The sequence below is a fragment of the Numida meleagris genome, chromosome 11, assembly GCF_002078875.1.
Source record: "Numida meleagris isolate 19003 breed g44 Domestic line chromosome 11, NumMel1.0, whole genome shotgun sequence".
Classification (NCBI taxonomy): Eukaryota; Metazoa; Chordata; class Aves; order Galliformes; family Numididae; genus Numida; species Numida meleagris.
Window position 1 is genome coordinate 3478884 of NC_034419.1, and position 16788 is coordinate 3495671.

Here is a 16788-nt window from a genome sequence, read left to right on the forward strand (position 1 = left end):
ATTGCTGTAGCAAGTGAATATATTTTGTGTGTCAGCTTGAGAAGGAAAACTTGAACTGATAGTTTTGGGGGTCCTCATGTCTGCTCCTGCAAATGCTGCTACTGCTGTGTGCAGCACGGTGTTAGGGAACGGAGCAACCAGCAGCTGGATGGAGCCGAGTTGTGCTTTTTCAGGTGTAGGGGAGTGCTTGCCAACCTGGCAGCCCTTCACACTGCCTTTGTAACAACAGCAAGGGCCAGGAGGTGTGTGATGCCTGACTGTACTGCAGGGGAGTGTGGGAGATAGGGGCTGTAGCCATGAGTGGTTACCAAACAAAATTTTTCTTCTTGGCAGGGCTGGATGTTTCTTTTCTTTTTTCTAAGGTCAAGAGGGTTTTTAATTTGCTATTGTATTAGGTTTCTTTGCCGTCTTTATAGCAAGCCCTTGAGGAGTTAAAGAAATCTTACAGGATAAGAAGCTGCCTTTTTTTGTATTTTAGTTTTAGGTGCTAATTTCAAAGGAGGAGCATATACAAGTATGATTACTTGTATGGAGACTTGAATAGAGACTCTTTCATGTACTAGAAATCTGGAACAGAATCTTTGTGTTAGAGGCCAATACAATTTGCCTATCTTCTTCTGAGCCAGGTTAAAGTAATTGGAAATAAATGAACTGGGTATTTCTGAGTGATTCATTTTGGCTTAGGAATGCTGTTTAGAAGATCAATAGTTCTGAGTGGGGAATAGGATGGAGTTTCGCATGAGATGCATAAGTTATTATTGGTGATTACAATAGCCAGGTCAAGCTGATGAGCTTTATGTAAGGTTGTCCTTCAGCAATCTGCAGCAGCTTGCTGAAAAGGGTTTGTAGTCTGGTGTCTTTGAGTAGACTGAGGAAGAAAGATTGAAGAGGTGCCTCTTCCAGAACAGATGGGAATGGCTGCAAAGAAGCAGGAGCCTAAGAAAGCTGTCTTTGACAGAATTATGCTTTACAGGAAACCTTTTAAAATAGTTAGATATCAGTTTATTCAGAGACGACTTCTGCTGTGGTATCCGAAACATTCTGCTTTACACATGGACAAGAACAAAAAGGCTCAAGGATGCCCTGTGACTGTGGTGACCATTGCCTGATCATGGGAAGGAGCTGAGGGATGGCACAACTCTTTGTGGGAGTGCTGCTTGGGGCTTCTGCACTGCTGCGAAGCACCACGCTTCCCACCACCCTCACAACACAGGCAGTGCAGACTCACAAAATCATAGAATGGCTTGGGTTGGAAGGGACCCCAAGGATCATCAATTTCCAACCTTCCTGCCACAGGCAGGGCCACCACCCTCCAGATCTGGTACTAGAGCAGGTTGCCCAGGGCCCCATCCAACCTGGTCTTGAACAGCTCCAGGGACGGAGCATCCACAACCTGTCTGGGCAGCCTGTTGCAGCACCTCACCACTCTCTCTGTAAAGATCTTCCCCCTGACAGCCAAGCTAAACCTTCCCTCCTTGGCTTAAAACCATTCTCCCTTATCCTGTCGCTGTCTACACTTGTAAAAAGTTGATTCCCCTCGTGTTTATAATCCTCTTCTAAATACTGAAAGGCTGCAATGAGGTCTCCCCGGAGTCTTCTCTTCTCCAGGCTGAACAAGCCCAGCTTCCTCAGCCTGTCTTCACAGGGGAGGTGCTCCAGCCCTCTGATCATCTTCATGGCCCTCCTCTGGACCCTGTCCACCAGCTCCACATCTTTCCAATACTGGGGGCCCCAGACCTGAGCGCAGTACTCCACAACCCTCTGTCTATGGCCTACAAACCAATTCCTTATCCACCAAATTGTTCACCCCTCAAATCCATATATCTCCTATTTAGAGATAAGGATGTGGGCAGGGACCATGTCAAAGGCCTCGCACAAGTCCAGGTAGATGATATTGGTCGCCTTCCCCTTTGTCCACCGCTGTTGCCACTCCATCATAGAAGACCACCAGATTGGTCAGGCATGACCTTCCCTTGGTAAAGCTGTGCTGGCTGTCTTGGATCACCTACTCATCTGTCATGTGCCTTAACATGTCTTCTAGGAGGATCTGTTCCATTATCTTGCCAGGCACAGAAGTGAGGCTCACTGGCTGGTAGTTCCCAGCGTCCTCCTTCCCCCCTTTCTTGTAAATGGGAGTGGCGTTTCCTTTTTTCCAGTTCCGAGGGACTTCTCCCAGCAACCACATCAGCCAGCTCCTTTGGGACCCTGGGATGCACGTCATCCAGCCCCACTGACTTGTATACATTTGGTCTCATGAGGTGGTCTCAGGCTTGCTCTGCCCGAGGGGGCAGTGAGGGGGGATTTACTCCCCCAGTTCCCACCTAGAGGTTCAGGGATGCGAGCTTCAGGGATGTGAGAAAATCCTCTCCTGCAAGTGTTCTTTGCGGTTGTCTTGACTTCAGTTGGAGGGAGATTTGCGGCTTTGAACTCAGTTCCTATTTGTTCTTATGGATCCAGGGAGAGTCCAGAATGCTTCTTCAGCTGCTCCAGTGCTATTCTTTTGTGGTGGGTAAGGATGAGTGCTGCATTTGTTACTTTCAAATCAGAAAGCCAACAGTGAACATTTAATGTTACACCTTCATACTTTAAAGAATATGTATATATTCTCATTATCAGGACTGCAATTAGCAATAGACCATTATCTTGCTTGGCTGTGGGAGTGACGGTGCTGCACAGTACTGCTACCCTTTCCCAGCACAGTTCCACACAGAAGGATGGGCTGTGGGAATTTTGGAACCAATTATATGCATGGAGCTTCTGATTAACTTGCCTCACCCATTTCCCACCGTACCAAGTAGTTATGTTAATTTCATATTTTTATTTTGATGTCTGAATATATCCTTGCACTCGTGTTTACTTGTGGTAGAAGACAGTGCTGAATGCACTTGCCTTTCTTCCACCGTTGAACATTTGCTATGAAGGTTCATGCATCTGCTGTTCCTCCTCATGTTTTATCTTTTAATGTTCTCTAAATATGCAGGATCCTTGCCTGACAAAAGACTCATGTCACTCCAACCTGAGGAGTGTAGGTGTGCACTGCGCCTCTTCTGATTGCAGCTGCAGAACGCACTTGTCTATTGAGCTGTTGTCTAATTTTCCCACCCGTTCATTCCTCGGTTCCTGTAAAACCCCACAAGAGTGTTGATACAAAGGAGCACTGGCAGCCCGGGGCGAGTCCCTCCGTGGTCTCACAGGAGTGGCTGCATGTTACGTGTCAATGAGAGGAATTGCCCCTGAGGTGTTGTGAGCTTCCCCCAATGACTGCGCCCTCCAAGTGCCACACTGGGCAGGCTGTGGGTTCAGCAGGAGCAGCTGTGACCTGTGGCTACTCATGTGGCAGCTCTGTTTTGCGCACTGTGGCAGTTAGCTCCCAGCTTGCGCCGATGGAGTACTTAGAGACCTACTGCTGGCTTCTGCCTGGGGATGGGAAGTGCAGTTAGCCAGCCTTGCTCTGTTTTTGGGGGAACTAATGTTAACCGTCCATAGCTTGGCCCGCTTTAATGTGTTTGTATCTGCTGTTAGCATTCTTACACTGCAATATTCATAGCGCTGTCACGTATCAGTTCCACTTCAGTCGCACCAAGCATGAAGGCTAACTGAAGTTCCAAAGCAAGTAAATGCCAAGAAAAAAAAAAAGCCATTTACAACAGATTTCTCTACTCATGTTGTTTATTTGATACAAGCATGAAGTTGGATTTAAAAAGTTGCTTAAAAATACTGTTGCAGCCAGCCACTCAAATAGTGCTTTGGTAGTATTTACAGTAACATAGCTGACCACATGATCTCTTTATGAGGTCTGGCCTCTGCTGCCTTATAGGGATCTTTAAGGCATTGAAATTCTTCATGCAATTTTGTGATGTTAAGACCTGTGCAAGCTGGACGTAACTTACTTTGCAGCCATAATGCAGATACTCCTAAGGAGAGTGTTGTAATAGCAGGCCACCCAGGCACCAGCGCTACCAAGTCAGTAACAATTCACACACCTGGTAAACTGCTGAAGTTCTGATTCTTACCGCTAATAGGTTTGAAGTTTCTTTCTTTGTGTATGTATTTTTGTTTGTTTCTTTTCATCCTGTGTTAAATTTCAGTCATGCAGGTGCTTATATTTGTGCATAGTGGACTGTGAAAATGGCCAAGGTGCACCCTCCTAAAGACGCATGATACATTAAATGAAGGCCAAAAAGGAAGACTCAGCACAGCAGGTTTAGTAACTTCGAACAATAGTGGAAATCATTAATCAGTCTTAACAATCTTTGCATGAGGGGAAGGCTGGATCCCAGGCTCCCTGCTTTTTTCCTGGGCTTGACATTCTACACTTTTTTTTTTTTTTCGCCCCATAAGTACACTTTTATTTCCCCCCAGGATTTTATGGTCATTACTTCCATATGGATTTAAATTCCATTCCTTCCAGCTTAAAATTTTACAGTGCCTAAATCAAAGTGGCCCTACTGCAAGCTTACAGTGAGTTTGGTAATATAACAAGTTAATATTACATAAACATGTTTTTTTTTTTTTTGCAAGCAAATTTGTTTTGAGTGAAACCATATGCACATATTAATGGGAAATATTTGCCACACTTCTGCTTTTCTGTCCTTTTTATATTTATTTCAATACTTATTAATAGCATCCTTCTGAAACTTCTCAGAAGAATATACTGCAGATTTTTTTAATACAGTAACTGGAGCGCAGTTTAGAATGTCTTGGATGTGATTCCAAATAGAGCTGAATGAGACTGAAATACTATGCGTGCTCTGATTGTACAGAGCAGTAATTACACGTCAGGACTTTGCTGATGTGGTACAAAGCACCAGAGCAAAACTCCCCCAGTAGATCAATGATCATTCTCTATTTTCTTTGTAGATCAGTCTGTGGCACCATTCCTGCAGATCTCCTGATATCTCTAATGTTTTTATTTACTCTTTGGAGAGGCTGCAGAGTCATTTGGACCACCTCCTACCTTTTTAAACAAAGTGAAGCAATTGCTTAACAAGGTTGCACTTTGGGGAGCGGTGATGTTAAAACTGTGACAGATTCTGACAGGTTTGAAGGAATCTCCATTAACTCCCAGCTTGTTATTGCCTTTTGTTTATCCTGAACACCTTTCTGTTGAGGATCTGTTTGGTGAGCAGTGCTCACGGTGCCTGGTGGCACACCTTTGCCATGGAAGGCTCAGTGTGAGTGTTGGGCCGTCAATGGCTGCCCACTTGACAGAAGTACTGCTTCTTGGGAGACATCTCCATCCAGCCCACAGGCAGCGGTGACTGCCGTGTAAGGTTGCCTTTAGCACAGCGTTGCTTGGTTTTTGTCTATTTTGGGAGGAGGGGATAGTTCTTTGCATGCAGTGTACTTGAGTCTTTTTGCACTCGTCATGGTTAGCCCTTTTCATTTTAGCAGGGGCTTTGCGTCTGCCCATGGCTTTGCCTTGTGGCTGCCTGCTCCCTTTCCCCATGAACATGTGAGCCCTGGGGCACAGCACGGCTTCCTGGGGAGCTCTGCCCACAATCTGCTGCAGAGGGACAGCCTCACTTGTGCCTGCTCTGCTTGCCATCTGCTGACCATACTTTTCCTGAAAGCAAAGCCTTTCTTTATTTCTCAAAGTGACTTAGATTTCCCATGACTCTTTCTGAGAAAGACATTTTCAAAATCCTACAGGTATTTATTGGAAATTAATAGTTCCAAATATGCAGATCCATCTGAAGCTCCCTCATTTATGTGCTTTTACCCTAACAGAATGTGAAGCATGACTTGTCTTTACAGAAAAGGGAAACTGACTTTCCTCCCTAGTATAAGGTGTTTATCTATGTGTTTATTTCATGCTTTTAAGGACTTGTGCTCATTTTCCCCTTAGGGTCACGGTTACCAGCCTGAATTACTCAGATAACTCCTGTAATCTCATACAAATGAGAACAAGCCCCGTCCACCCTGCTCCACTGCCCCAGTCTTGCCTATTGATTGGCAGTTGCTGCTTGTGTACAGCAGCTTGTTATAGATTAAGCTTGCTGATTCTATGTTGTGTGCCAGCCTCCATATATTCATAAAACTTTACTAAAGCCCAAACTGCAACTGGAAGCTTTAAAATATCTTTAGTTTTGATCTTGTGGATTTTATATTCTTGATAGCTAAACAGATTTATTTATTTTCCAAATCCTTCTTTTCTATTTGTTTTTCATCCTGCTTTTCCATGCGACACGTTCCTTTCCTTTTTGCTTTTTAAATGCATTTCTATGCAGATGGAGAGATCTATACGTTCTTAACTGCCAGGTTTTACATTGCTGGATTTTTACAGCAAGGTCAGTGCATGGCAAGTTCTAATATTCATAAGGAAGGATAGGTGGCACTCTTGTTATTTTTGTTTGGTTTCCTGAAATAAATCAGGTATATGTACTCTCAATAAGATTGCTTTTTATAGAATAAGTGCATTGGAGAGTGTTTTTGAATGATGGAAGAGGATTTTGTGTTTTTTATATGAATGCATACCTAAATTGTCTGAGCTTGGGACTGGTTCACAGTACTCTCTTGGAAGGTAAAATGTTTTTTTCTGAAGACCTCAAGAGTAGGTGCTCAGGTGTACGGCAGTGGCTAATTTTACACGTAATATTTTTTCAGTATTTATTTGCTGTTTCAGTAGTCAAAGAACAAAATCAACAAATCCTTTAGGGTTAACTGCTGTTATAAACACCCTTATACTTCCTACTTTCTTCTTTCATTTTGCATTAGAAGCATAGATTTAAGTTGGAATGGAAATCATAGTGCTACTGAAAGAAAGGAAATGACATGCTAGCAAGTTAGCAGTCAATAGAACCTTTATTTCTTAATCCATGGTAGTAAATACTTGTTGCTCTAATTCTATAAACTCATTGTAGAATGGCATAGGTTTGTGAGCTTGAGTTTTCTCTTATAATCTAGAAATCCTGAAATATGAAAAAATACATGCTGATAGAGACATGAAATGTTACACGTTTTTTATAACACAAAAACTCATTTCAATTCCACTGCACATTTTGTCTTTCTCCTACTGAGTGAGCAGCTATGACGCGGTTACAGGAAGGTATTTTAACCTTGATTCTTGATGACTGCAAATCAAATCAGAATCCATTTCATTATTACTGCTGGCTGACAGCTTCATGTGGCTGAGACAAAGTGATTTGGTGAAATCCAGTATTGGTGAGTCTAATATCTCTCAATCCATTTGTCAATCTATTGATTCTGTTATTGCTTTTCCCAGAAGAGAGCCTCCATGCCTGAAAGAAGAGAAAATGAGTAGAGTCGGGATAAGCAGAGTTTAGGAAAGTTTCCATTCTGTTTCTGTCCAAGAGTATGAATCTCTTCAACATGAGTATCTAAGTACCTCAATGTTTGGTGACACGTTCTTGCCATTTACACCCTTCAGCGATGGAATCATGGCTCATCCAACACCACAGAGTGTTCAGGGAATCTCTCAGCTGAAACCTTCTATGTAGAGCCATTCTTAAGTGCTGAATGTCCTGCAAGGCTACTTTGGCCATGTGCTTCATATAGGAAATTAAATATGTAATGTGGAAGAAAATGTGAATGTTTAGAGCATCAGTTTGTTATTTGTGAGATTGTTTGCTTGATTTTTCCTTGAGCAGGTAGTAATAGGTGTTGCCATGTAATCACAGGATGATGTGCATTGTGGTTTGATATATTTTGAAATGCTTTAATTCTGATTCAGAATCCTGAACTGTGGTTGCGACCCTACTTTGCTAGTGTAGGGCACGAACATAGTTCAAACAAAATCCCTTCTTGAAAGAGTTTCTAGCCCATCTTAGATTCTATATAGCTCCATTTTAAAATGATTTGTTAGCGTACATACTCTGGGGAAAGAGAGCTTCATTTTTTAGTTCTTCATGTGATTGGATTCCAGAATTAAAAGTGGGTTGAACAAGTTTGGTGGGTTATTTCTTTCTGATGAGTGAAGAAACATTTTATAACTTGACAGTTTATTTTACAGTTTATATTTTTGGTGCCCTCCCATGTAATACAGGCTCATGTATTACTCATCCCTCCCTTTTTCCCCACCAGTGTTTTTTTTTTTTTGTAACAATATCCTGAATTGTCTGAATTGAAGAGTCCCAGATAAAGTTCTATTTTGGTGCAGGAAGTTTTCCTGTTGACTGAGATAATATTTACGTGTATTTTCTAACACCAAATCAATGTTCAAGTTATTACTTGTCATTAGGGCAAATAATTCTGTTTTGTAAAATAACACGAGTCCCAAATGGTGGTAGTTATCGAAGTTAACACTTTTTCCCCAACTGTGGGAGTGCTAGCATCTTTGAGAGATTCCAATTTTGGTTCTTATTTATGCTTGACATTCAATGTACTTGACATTCTGATTATTTTACACCTACGTAATGTCTTATAGCTCAAGGGATAATGACAATATTTTAAACAGTTGTGAAGTGTAGCTGTATATTATTAAGCAGATGCCACACTACAAATGGAAGGGAAAAAATGATGCCTAAAATAGTTCTGGAATCATTTTCTTGTGTATCATAGGGTCACCTGGAGGTGTTCATCATCTTGTTTGGCTGTGCAACTTGGTTATCTGTTCAGTTGCAAGACAGATTAAGCACTACCAAAATTATTTCCTTTTATTTGCATATGTGTGTATAAATGTTTGTACAGAAAATATATAATGCTGGGCTGTGTGCTCACATTGTGTCCTTTGTGGTCTGGGGCGAAGCGTTACAGTAATTAATTTCTGAGTAGTTTCTGAGACCTTACATTTTCCTTAAGTTTGGATTAAAATGACAAAGTAAAATGTACTGTGTGTAAAATTAAGGTAATTAAACTGAGCTCATCTATGTATAACACATACTCTTGTTATGGTAGATCTTAAAAGCAGCTGTTGTATCTGTTGGTTTATAGGTAATTGGGGCATACATGAGAAATTAAAATATCATGGGAAAAACAATCTAGCTGATTGGAAGTGTATTTCATGTAAGTTTTTTTTCCCTGTTGCAAAATAATTTTGTTATCTATCTTTTTTTAGTTATATTTTCATGTAAGTGTAGGGATCCGTGCAGTCACAAAAGATGTTAGGCCATTTCAGAAAGGGTAAAACCAGTCTCAGAGACAGTAAAAGCAGAAGGAAAATGGTCAAAAAAATGAAGCTCCTTACAGAAGTACAGCTGTTAGTCACAATGCCCTATTTCATCTAATAGGAATGCTATGCTGAGTTTAGCTAATGTAATTGTAAGTAAATTGACTACACAAAGTGTGAAGAAGCAGTGTGAAAACACTTCATTTTATGGAGCCATGCAAGGAGGTTTTAAGCACTTAGCCAAGTCCTCCCAAAACACTTGCTCCCCAGCCAGGGGTCCTTGGAACAGCGCTAACAGAGTGCATTACCGGAATGCTTTGTTGTTTTTTTAATCTTTATTTTGCAATCTTGCCACCTGGTGGTACACTCTGGCAGTAAGGGCCTGGCTGGAAACCTGTCCTAATAGTTGTATTTACTTTGGTAGGCAAAAACTTTTACGTATGGGTTCTAATTAAGTTCTTGGATTGTAGCATGCACGTTCAGTGTGTTCTTTCCTTTCAGCTCTTTCCGTCTTTGTTACTGTAATGGCAAAGTGGTTTCTGGAAAATTGCTGAGAAAAGGGACAAAGCACTGACTGAAAAACTTCATTGTGCACAAAACCAAAGGAGTTATCTGGAGTATAAAAAATTACTAAAATGTGCACACATATATTTATCTCAAGAGTACAGTGAGATTCCAAATTGGTTGAAGTTTGGAATAAGATTTCTTCCCTCATTACTGGGTCCGTGTTACAGTACAGGTGCTGTATAAGGTCTGTGAATGTCTTTACATTAAATATATCTGTTTTCCATCCCACTCTCATTTTTACAGACACGAGGGAAGAGAAAATGTAGAAATCCTGTGTGGTTCTGGAACACTTAGTCCTGGCACACTGTGAACATTAATGTTCAAAATAAAATTAGACGTAGTTTTAAAAATAATAGTGTCCATGTCCTGAAATTTCCAGATAAAATTATTTTAAACTAAACTTACCTAGAACACATAAGAGGTGTTGTTATTCCTGAAATAAGTAGTGCAAATTGAAGCAGTATGAGAGTTGAATATATTTGGATGGTTTACACTTTCACTTAGGCTTAAGGTGAGGACTGGACGTGGTTAAACGAATGATCCGTAGGACCCGGTATCTTTAAAGTCAGGGGCAGAGCCCTGGGGAAGCTCACTCTGTGCTGCTAATCTGAAGAGAAGCAGGTGTGGTGTTACTGGTGTTGTGTGGGGAGATCTTTGTGGATAATAAAAGATGTTCCATGTAGAGTTCAAAGGGCGTTAACAACCCAGTGTTCGCAAGCTGAATGTTTTTAAACCTGTCTTTATGGTGTGGTGTTGAAATGTTTGCATACAGAACACTGTGTCCAGCAGGACCTCTTCCTTGCAGAGGAAATCTGTGATCTTAATGTGCCTTCTTGAGTGTCTCTTTGTGTGGCAGAATGTCATTCATTCTGAATGACTTCAACGTACTGACTGCAAGGTCTCTGAGCTACACACTTCCAGGTTCCTAAGTCCTGCAGAGAAAACCAGCAGACTCCCCCTGCTCTGCCACCCGCTGCCCACCTCTTCCACTCTCACATGCTCACACATACGCAGGCAGCCCATGTCAGATGTGCATTGGGTCCCTTCTTCTCTCCCAGCCTGCAGCCAGCCTGTCATTCTCTGCAGCTGCTCCCCTTTATTATATCATGCCACACACAACGGTTTTTTTTTTTGCATTTTCTCTTCCTGCTCCTCTCATATACAGGGCAGAGCAGCAGATACCGAACCTAATGTGACAAGTGCTGTCCATTTTTCTTGCTGTTTGCCTTTTTCTTCTCATCTCTTTCTTGGTGTTCAGCTTCCCCTTCCCACTTTCAGCCCTTCATCCTCCTGGTTAACGTTCTGTGTTTGCCCTGTGAATGCTGGCTGTTAATCACGAAGGGTAGCTGTTCTGGAGCAGCGGTGCAGCTTGAAGTGCTGCAGGTTCAGATTTGGCTTTTTCAGTATGCTATCTATTTTTGAAAATGATGAAAGTACAACCATTTGAAAGTCTTCAAAGGATCACGTGCACTAAAAGTACTGCTTGTTTATGTGTATGAGACTAAGGCAACAGCACTGATAAGTGGGTAAGGCTGAGAGGTAGTTGGGGCTCATCATTCTGAGTTCTTAATGTAGATTGTTGGTCACTGAAGTTTTTTTGTTATGTTATTTTACTGGATTATAAGTATGACACTGGATGCTTGCTTCAGTTCAGTTTGTCCTGTGGGGTATCCTTTAGCTCACTCATCTTGTTTGTTCTAATAATTTGCTTAATTCTCTGGGGTTTGTCAAGTCTAATTACCTCTTTTCTTTTTTTTGGTTTTGAAATCAAGATTGTTTGACCAACTCAAGAAGGCCCGACTGGTTTTGTGACTTGGAACCCTGTTTGCGAAGCGCTCTTGCAGTTTTAGAAGACGACAGTATTGTACGTACCTTTTCTTTCTCCAAAAATTCAAAAATAACTTGTAACACAGTAGAAATCCTAGAAAACTGAAAAAGAAAATTCCTGGAGAATTGAACTCATATTGATAAATAACTTTGTGATTCTCAGTTTAATGCCACCAGCCAAGGAAGTAGAAGTGCTCTGTTTGCTTTACAGTAGTACCAATCGGGGATTCCTTCCGTGTAACAATGATACTTAGGGTTTCAGATCATCTAAGGAGAGCTTCCCTTATTTTGCAAGATCAATCTTCTTTCTCTTTACACTGAGCTGTGTAAAGTGTGGGATTAGTGACTGTGATAAATGTATTGCAGCACTTAACTGCATTGGAAATGGATTATGTAATGGCCACTGCTGAAATGAAACACGAGGCAGGGAATGTAAAGCAAGTGCAGAGATTGCAGTGCCACTTAATGACACCTGCACAAAGGTAGCTCCACTAGAGCTTGTGTTTCCTCCATTTCTCTCCCAGCACCCCAAGATTTTGGACTAAGTAATGGTTCCTCTCTACTTAATTTAGACAGTATTTTTCCACACTGAAAATTTTGTTCCTTACAAAAATGCAGCTTTTTAACTGCAAAAGAAAATTGCACAGATAAAGTGTCGGCCTCGTAGTCAATAATTCAAACATCAGAAGACAGAAATGAAAGTTCCAGCAGTAACACTGCATGGCCAAATTTTTTTTAATCTTTTGAATGCTTTGCATAAACTGCGTGAACTGAAACTTAACAAAAATAGCAGGGTACTAAATACAGGTGAAGTGCAATGCACTTGTCATCATACTGTATGTGATATGAATCTTACAGTTTCCTTGTCCAGTTCTCTGAAACTGTTCTGTCTTAGCACTGACTTTTCATTTCTGTAATTAGTTTTCTTTGTTAATTTTTGGAAGCACTACATTTATGTGAAGCTCTGCTTAGACTATCAGGAATGGAAGAAACACTCTCAGGTGCTGGACAGCACCAGATTATTTCGAGCATTGCTTCAGTTAAAACTCCACTAGAAGTCAGGCAGCGTGGGTTGGATGAGCTTTATAAACATGTTAAAATGAAGCTGCCCAGCTTACTCTGAATGGATAGAAGTTCCATAATTTTCTAAGTGAAAGGAAAAGGCTGGAATTTATTCTGGATTTTCTGTTGAGTAAATGGTTGAAATGTATTGTAAGTGGTACTGTAAATGTACAATCTGCAGTTCCATTTAATACCTCTAGGTTCAGTAACCAAGAAGGGATAACAAGGTGTAATATTCAAATTAATATAGGAAAGGGGAAATAGCACTTGCTATCTACTAAATTGTGAAACAGTAGCTTAGGAAACTTATGAAGCTTATGAAACTGGCTTATGAAATAGTAGAGTGAATGAAGAAAAAATAATAAACATTTACTCTGAAATAGAGTTTTACAGAGTGAAATGTAGATTACTTTCAGTGTTGATTATGAGATGTCTGAGCAAATTTGCTTTATGACTACAGTAAATGTATTCCCAGTATGGCAGTGAAATTGATAAGCATGTTGCTAGGAAAAAAAAAAGAGAATCACATTTGCTCTTTTTCTAATAAATAAACATGGGAAACTTAGAATACCCCATCTCGCTATCCTCCTGTACTTCTGGGTATCTTTTTCTGTCTTTAGAACACTTCTTCTACTAAGGGATGTGCAGAAGCGGATTTAAAGCTTGATATAGGGAAACACAAAGTAATGAATAACAACTGCACTGAAAAAAGGGGCTTTTGAAGTTTTCTGTAAGTGACTGTGGGAGCTTTCCATAGCAGAGGGCTTAAGTTCTGTGTAAGTGCTGCAAAGAAGACAACGAGAGCTAGCTTTAGATTATTTATTTGCTTTTATACTGTAGATTAAAAAAGCTGAAAGTAACTTCAGTGACAAAACTTAGAAGAAGTGCTATGCAAGCTGGCACTGGAACAACTTTAATTTATTCAAAATAGTATGTAATGTTTATACGGATAGAAAATATTCAAGGGTTTACTCTTTTGTCTCAAATTTCCAGTGGAATTTCTGCTAGAATGGTAGTGTATATATAGTTCTCACATACACGTAAATGTTCATTGATGGGCCCTTTAACTGAAACTAAATCAGAATGAAAATACAGTCATAATGCAGTAGCAGTTGTAACATTATCCAGTTAGTGTGGTGTTTTAAGCGTTGCATTTTACTGACATCATCCTTTTGGATTGCAGTAGTTTGTCACTATTGTTTTAAAGGAGGATTTTAGTGGGTGCTGTAAGCTGCACGGACCAAATATTGTGCTGGCCTTTGAAAATCCTAGAGATTGAAGCTATATTATTTTCAAAAACTCTTGTAAAAAGAATGATCTGCAATCCCTAGGTGTCAGATAGTTAAATGTCTGTATCAGACTAAAAAGGTAAGACAGATTTCCTAGCCAGGGAACCTTCTTAGCCATTCCGGTATTTAAATTAAGTCTTGCCCATGAGGGCTTCCAACAACAGTGACCGGGAGGCAATGCTAATTTGTGTGGGTGGTTTTGTCTGGTGAGATCACAAGTTCCTGAGGATTATTTCTTTTTCATAAAAGTCACAAAGGTCATTGCAGCTGTTGTCCTCTCCTAAATGTATTCCCAATATGAAATCATATAGAGTTTTATTGTTTGTTCAGGGAGACGCTTTGGGCTGCTGTGTTGTTTCTATACTTATTAGAAATTAACAGCCCATTATAATAGAGAACGAAGAAGCTGAAAAAATGGCTTCATCTTCAGCACCATCTGCAGCCCTGCCTGCTTTTCACTGCTGGGCTGTACATGCAAGGCACTGGGGAAGTGAATGAGACTCTTGGCTGTTCAAGAAATTATCATGACCTTTTGCTTTTGTAACTTAGTCTGTCTACATTGGAGGAAAATAACCATAAGAGCAAAGCGTGTAATTCCTAGTTTTATTTTATTGTATTCAGCATGGCTCTGATGGGCACAAATTATACATCAGCTCACCTCCAGTGATCATATATGTGCCAACAAAATTAGTTTCTTAGGTTTGATGTCAGATAGTCCTGTCCATCTGTTTCTGTGTTACTTTTCCTGGGAGCACGTCCCGTGATTTGAAGGGGAAGAGGAATATGTTCTGTTTTCTTTCACTTATTAGGTGCCAATCTGGTGTCACTTATTCAGAACGTGCAAAAGTAGAGCGCTTCTCTGCCTGCAAACACCTCTACAGATATCTTACATTTCTGTACAGCTAGGTTAAAAATGCTACTATGTGTGCTTGTATTTGAACTTTCCCACAAACTCTGACAACCTGATCTCCTTTAAATATTTTTTTCTTATTATTTTAAGTCAATTACATTTTATAATCATACCATTGATACTTAATTTCAAATCTGTTATTTGGAGAGGTCTGTAGTGGTAATTGCCACATAACTGCATTCAGTGAGAGGCTAACAGAAGAGAGTCTCTAGTTCTGGTGTAGGGCTTCTGCTCGGTGTGAACCTCACGGACTTCTCCTCAGTAAAGCTTGCAGTGGTACGGGTCCTGTACCTGCACATCTTCCTTCTCTGGGTAAACACAGCGTTCTCTGGAGAGGAGCTGCAAATGGCCGGGTTCTGTGTTGACATGGAAGCAATCCTTGCTAATACCGATAAATGGCTTGCAATCAATTAACAGACCCCTTTCGATGTATAAAAATGTGGAATTCACATCTGCTATTTGTTGCTTTAGATATTTTTCTTGGTAGACTTCTTCGTCCTGCAGATTTTATAAGTACATTACTGGATTTCTACTGACTTCTGTTTCTTTCTAGAGCTCTCAGAGCCCAGGTTAATGCTTTTTACTCGTTTCCCTTCTATACAAAGCATTCAAATGTATTTCCTTAATGTGACACCACAGAGTGCTGAGTACAATTCAAATGCTAATATGTAGAAACTAAATCTCACAAAGGAGATGTGTTAACGTTTGTCTTTATTCACTGCTTCAAACGCTATGTGCCAAATCTTGCTCGACACATATAACATACTACGTTTACCCCTTAAAGGCAGGGTAAATGCCTTTTTAAAGGTAAAAATCCTTTTGGCATTTTTTAAATTCTTTTGATCTTACAGTAGAGCAAATGTTTCCTTTCGTGACCCTGCCTGAGCCTACTTTGCTGATTCGTCCACTTTCTCACTGATTCCTGTGTTAAATTTCCCTTTTTCAGGGAGAATCTGCCAAGTGAATCCATCCCGCAGAGACAGGAAGCCAGCCCCCTCCCACCCCCAACTGATTTTATTAACTGGAACTTCTCCTCAGTGACTTTGGTGCTCTTTGTCAGCCTGCCTTGTAAGTTTAGCTCCTGGTTGAGATCAGACTTAGCTCTTTTTAAACAGAACAACAGTTCACTTATTTCTTCTTATTATTAGAATGTGTATTTTGCTGGTGTATCTTGTTTATCTGCTTCAAATTTTAAGTGTGTGTTTTGCCTGCTGTTAGCCATGGCTTATAGAGTTCCATTCACTTCATTCAGTTGTGCAAAGTAGAAAAATTCTCAGTTTGCTTTCAGTCTGATCTAATCATCTTCTATTGAAATCCTATCAATTTTTCCCCTGGAGAGTGCATCAAAGCCAGTAATATTACTATCATTCTTGAATGGTTCTTTGGACCTTGCCAATTTTGCAGGCTTGTGTAATCCACTGCCCAAGGTGGCAGAAAGCAGAAGGACAAGGGAGGGCAGCAGGGCCGTGCTTCCCTCTGGGGCTCAGTCCCCTCGTCGGGCTCCTCACATCTATGCACCCTGCTGCCTCTGCAGCATCCTGAGATACAGACTTTATACCTCAGGTTCTCAGTCGCGTCCTTGGCACTGCGTGTTCAGGTGGGCCCAGTGGGCTTATTCTTAGGCCTGGTTTGAGATTTCTCAGTAATCTTTCTCTGCAGATGTCAGTACTTCAGTACTGAATGAAGTGATGCTTTGCTGTTTGTGTATGCAAGCTACACATGGTCTGCAGCCAGCTACTTAAGTTCCCAAAATATTTAAGAATATGTTTCCTTGCAGGGTCTTACAGAAAATGCAAACTTATTGCTTTTCTTGATTCTTGTGAAAGATTTTTGGAGAGTGCTCTGAGAGAGTTTTTTTGGTCCTATCACTACTTTTCCTTCATGCTTATATTAATTTTCTTTCTTTGCTTGAGCAGTAACACTTGTTATCAGTAGCTACAATTTCCTGCTGCCTGTGGTGGAATGTATTTCTTCATTATGACCTTTTTGCTGCTTTCTCAACTTTTAGTTTTGATTAGCTGCTATGGAATATCTACATATCATTTGCGTGTCCTGCAAAGCTTAAT

The 16788-nt window shown here is 40.7% G+C and overlaps 1 protein-coding gene across 1 annotated transcript in view; it reads left to right on the forward strand.

Moving 5' to 3' along the window:
* ATP2B2 (ATPase plasma membrane Ca2+ transporting 2) overlaps positions 1–16788 on the forward strand; it is a 295684-nt gene that overhangs the window by 27452 nt on the left and 251444 nt on the right. Inside the window, exon 2 of the mRNA XM_021409829.1 lies at positions 11407–11498. The gene's annotated coding sequence lies outside the window, so the exon portion shown is untranslated. The remainder of the gene's footprint in view (positions 1–11406; positions 11499–16788) is intronic.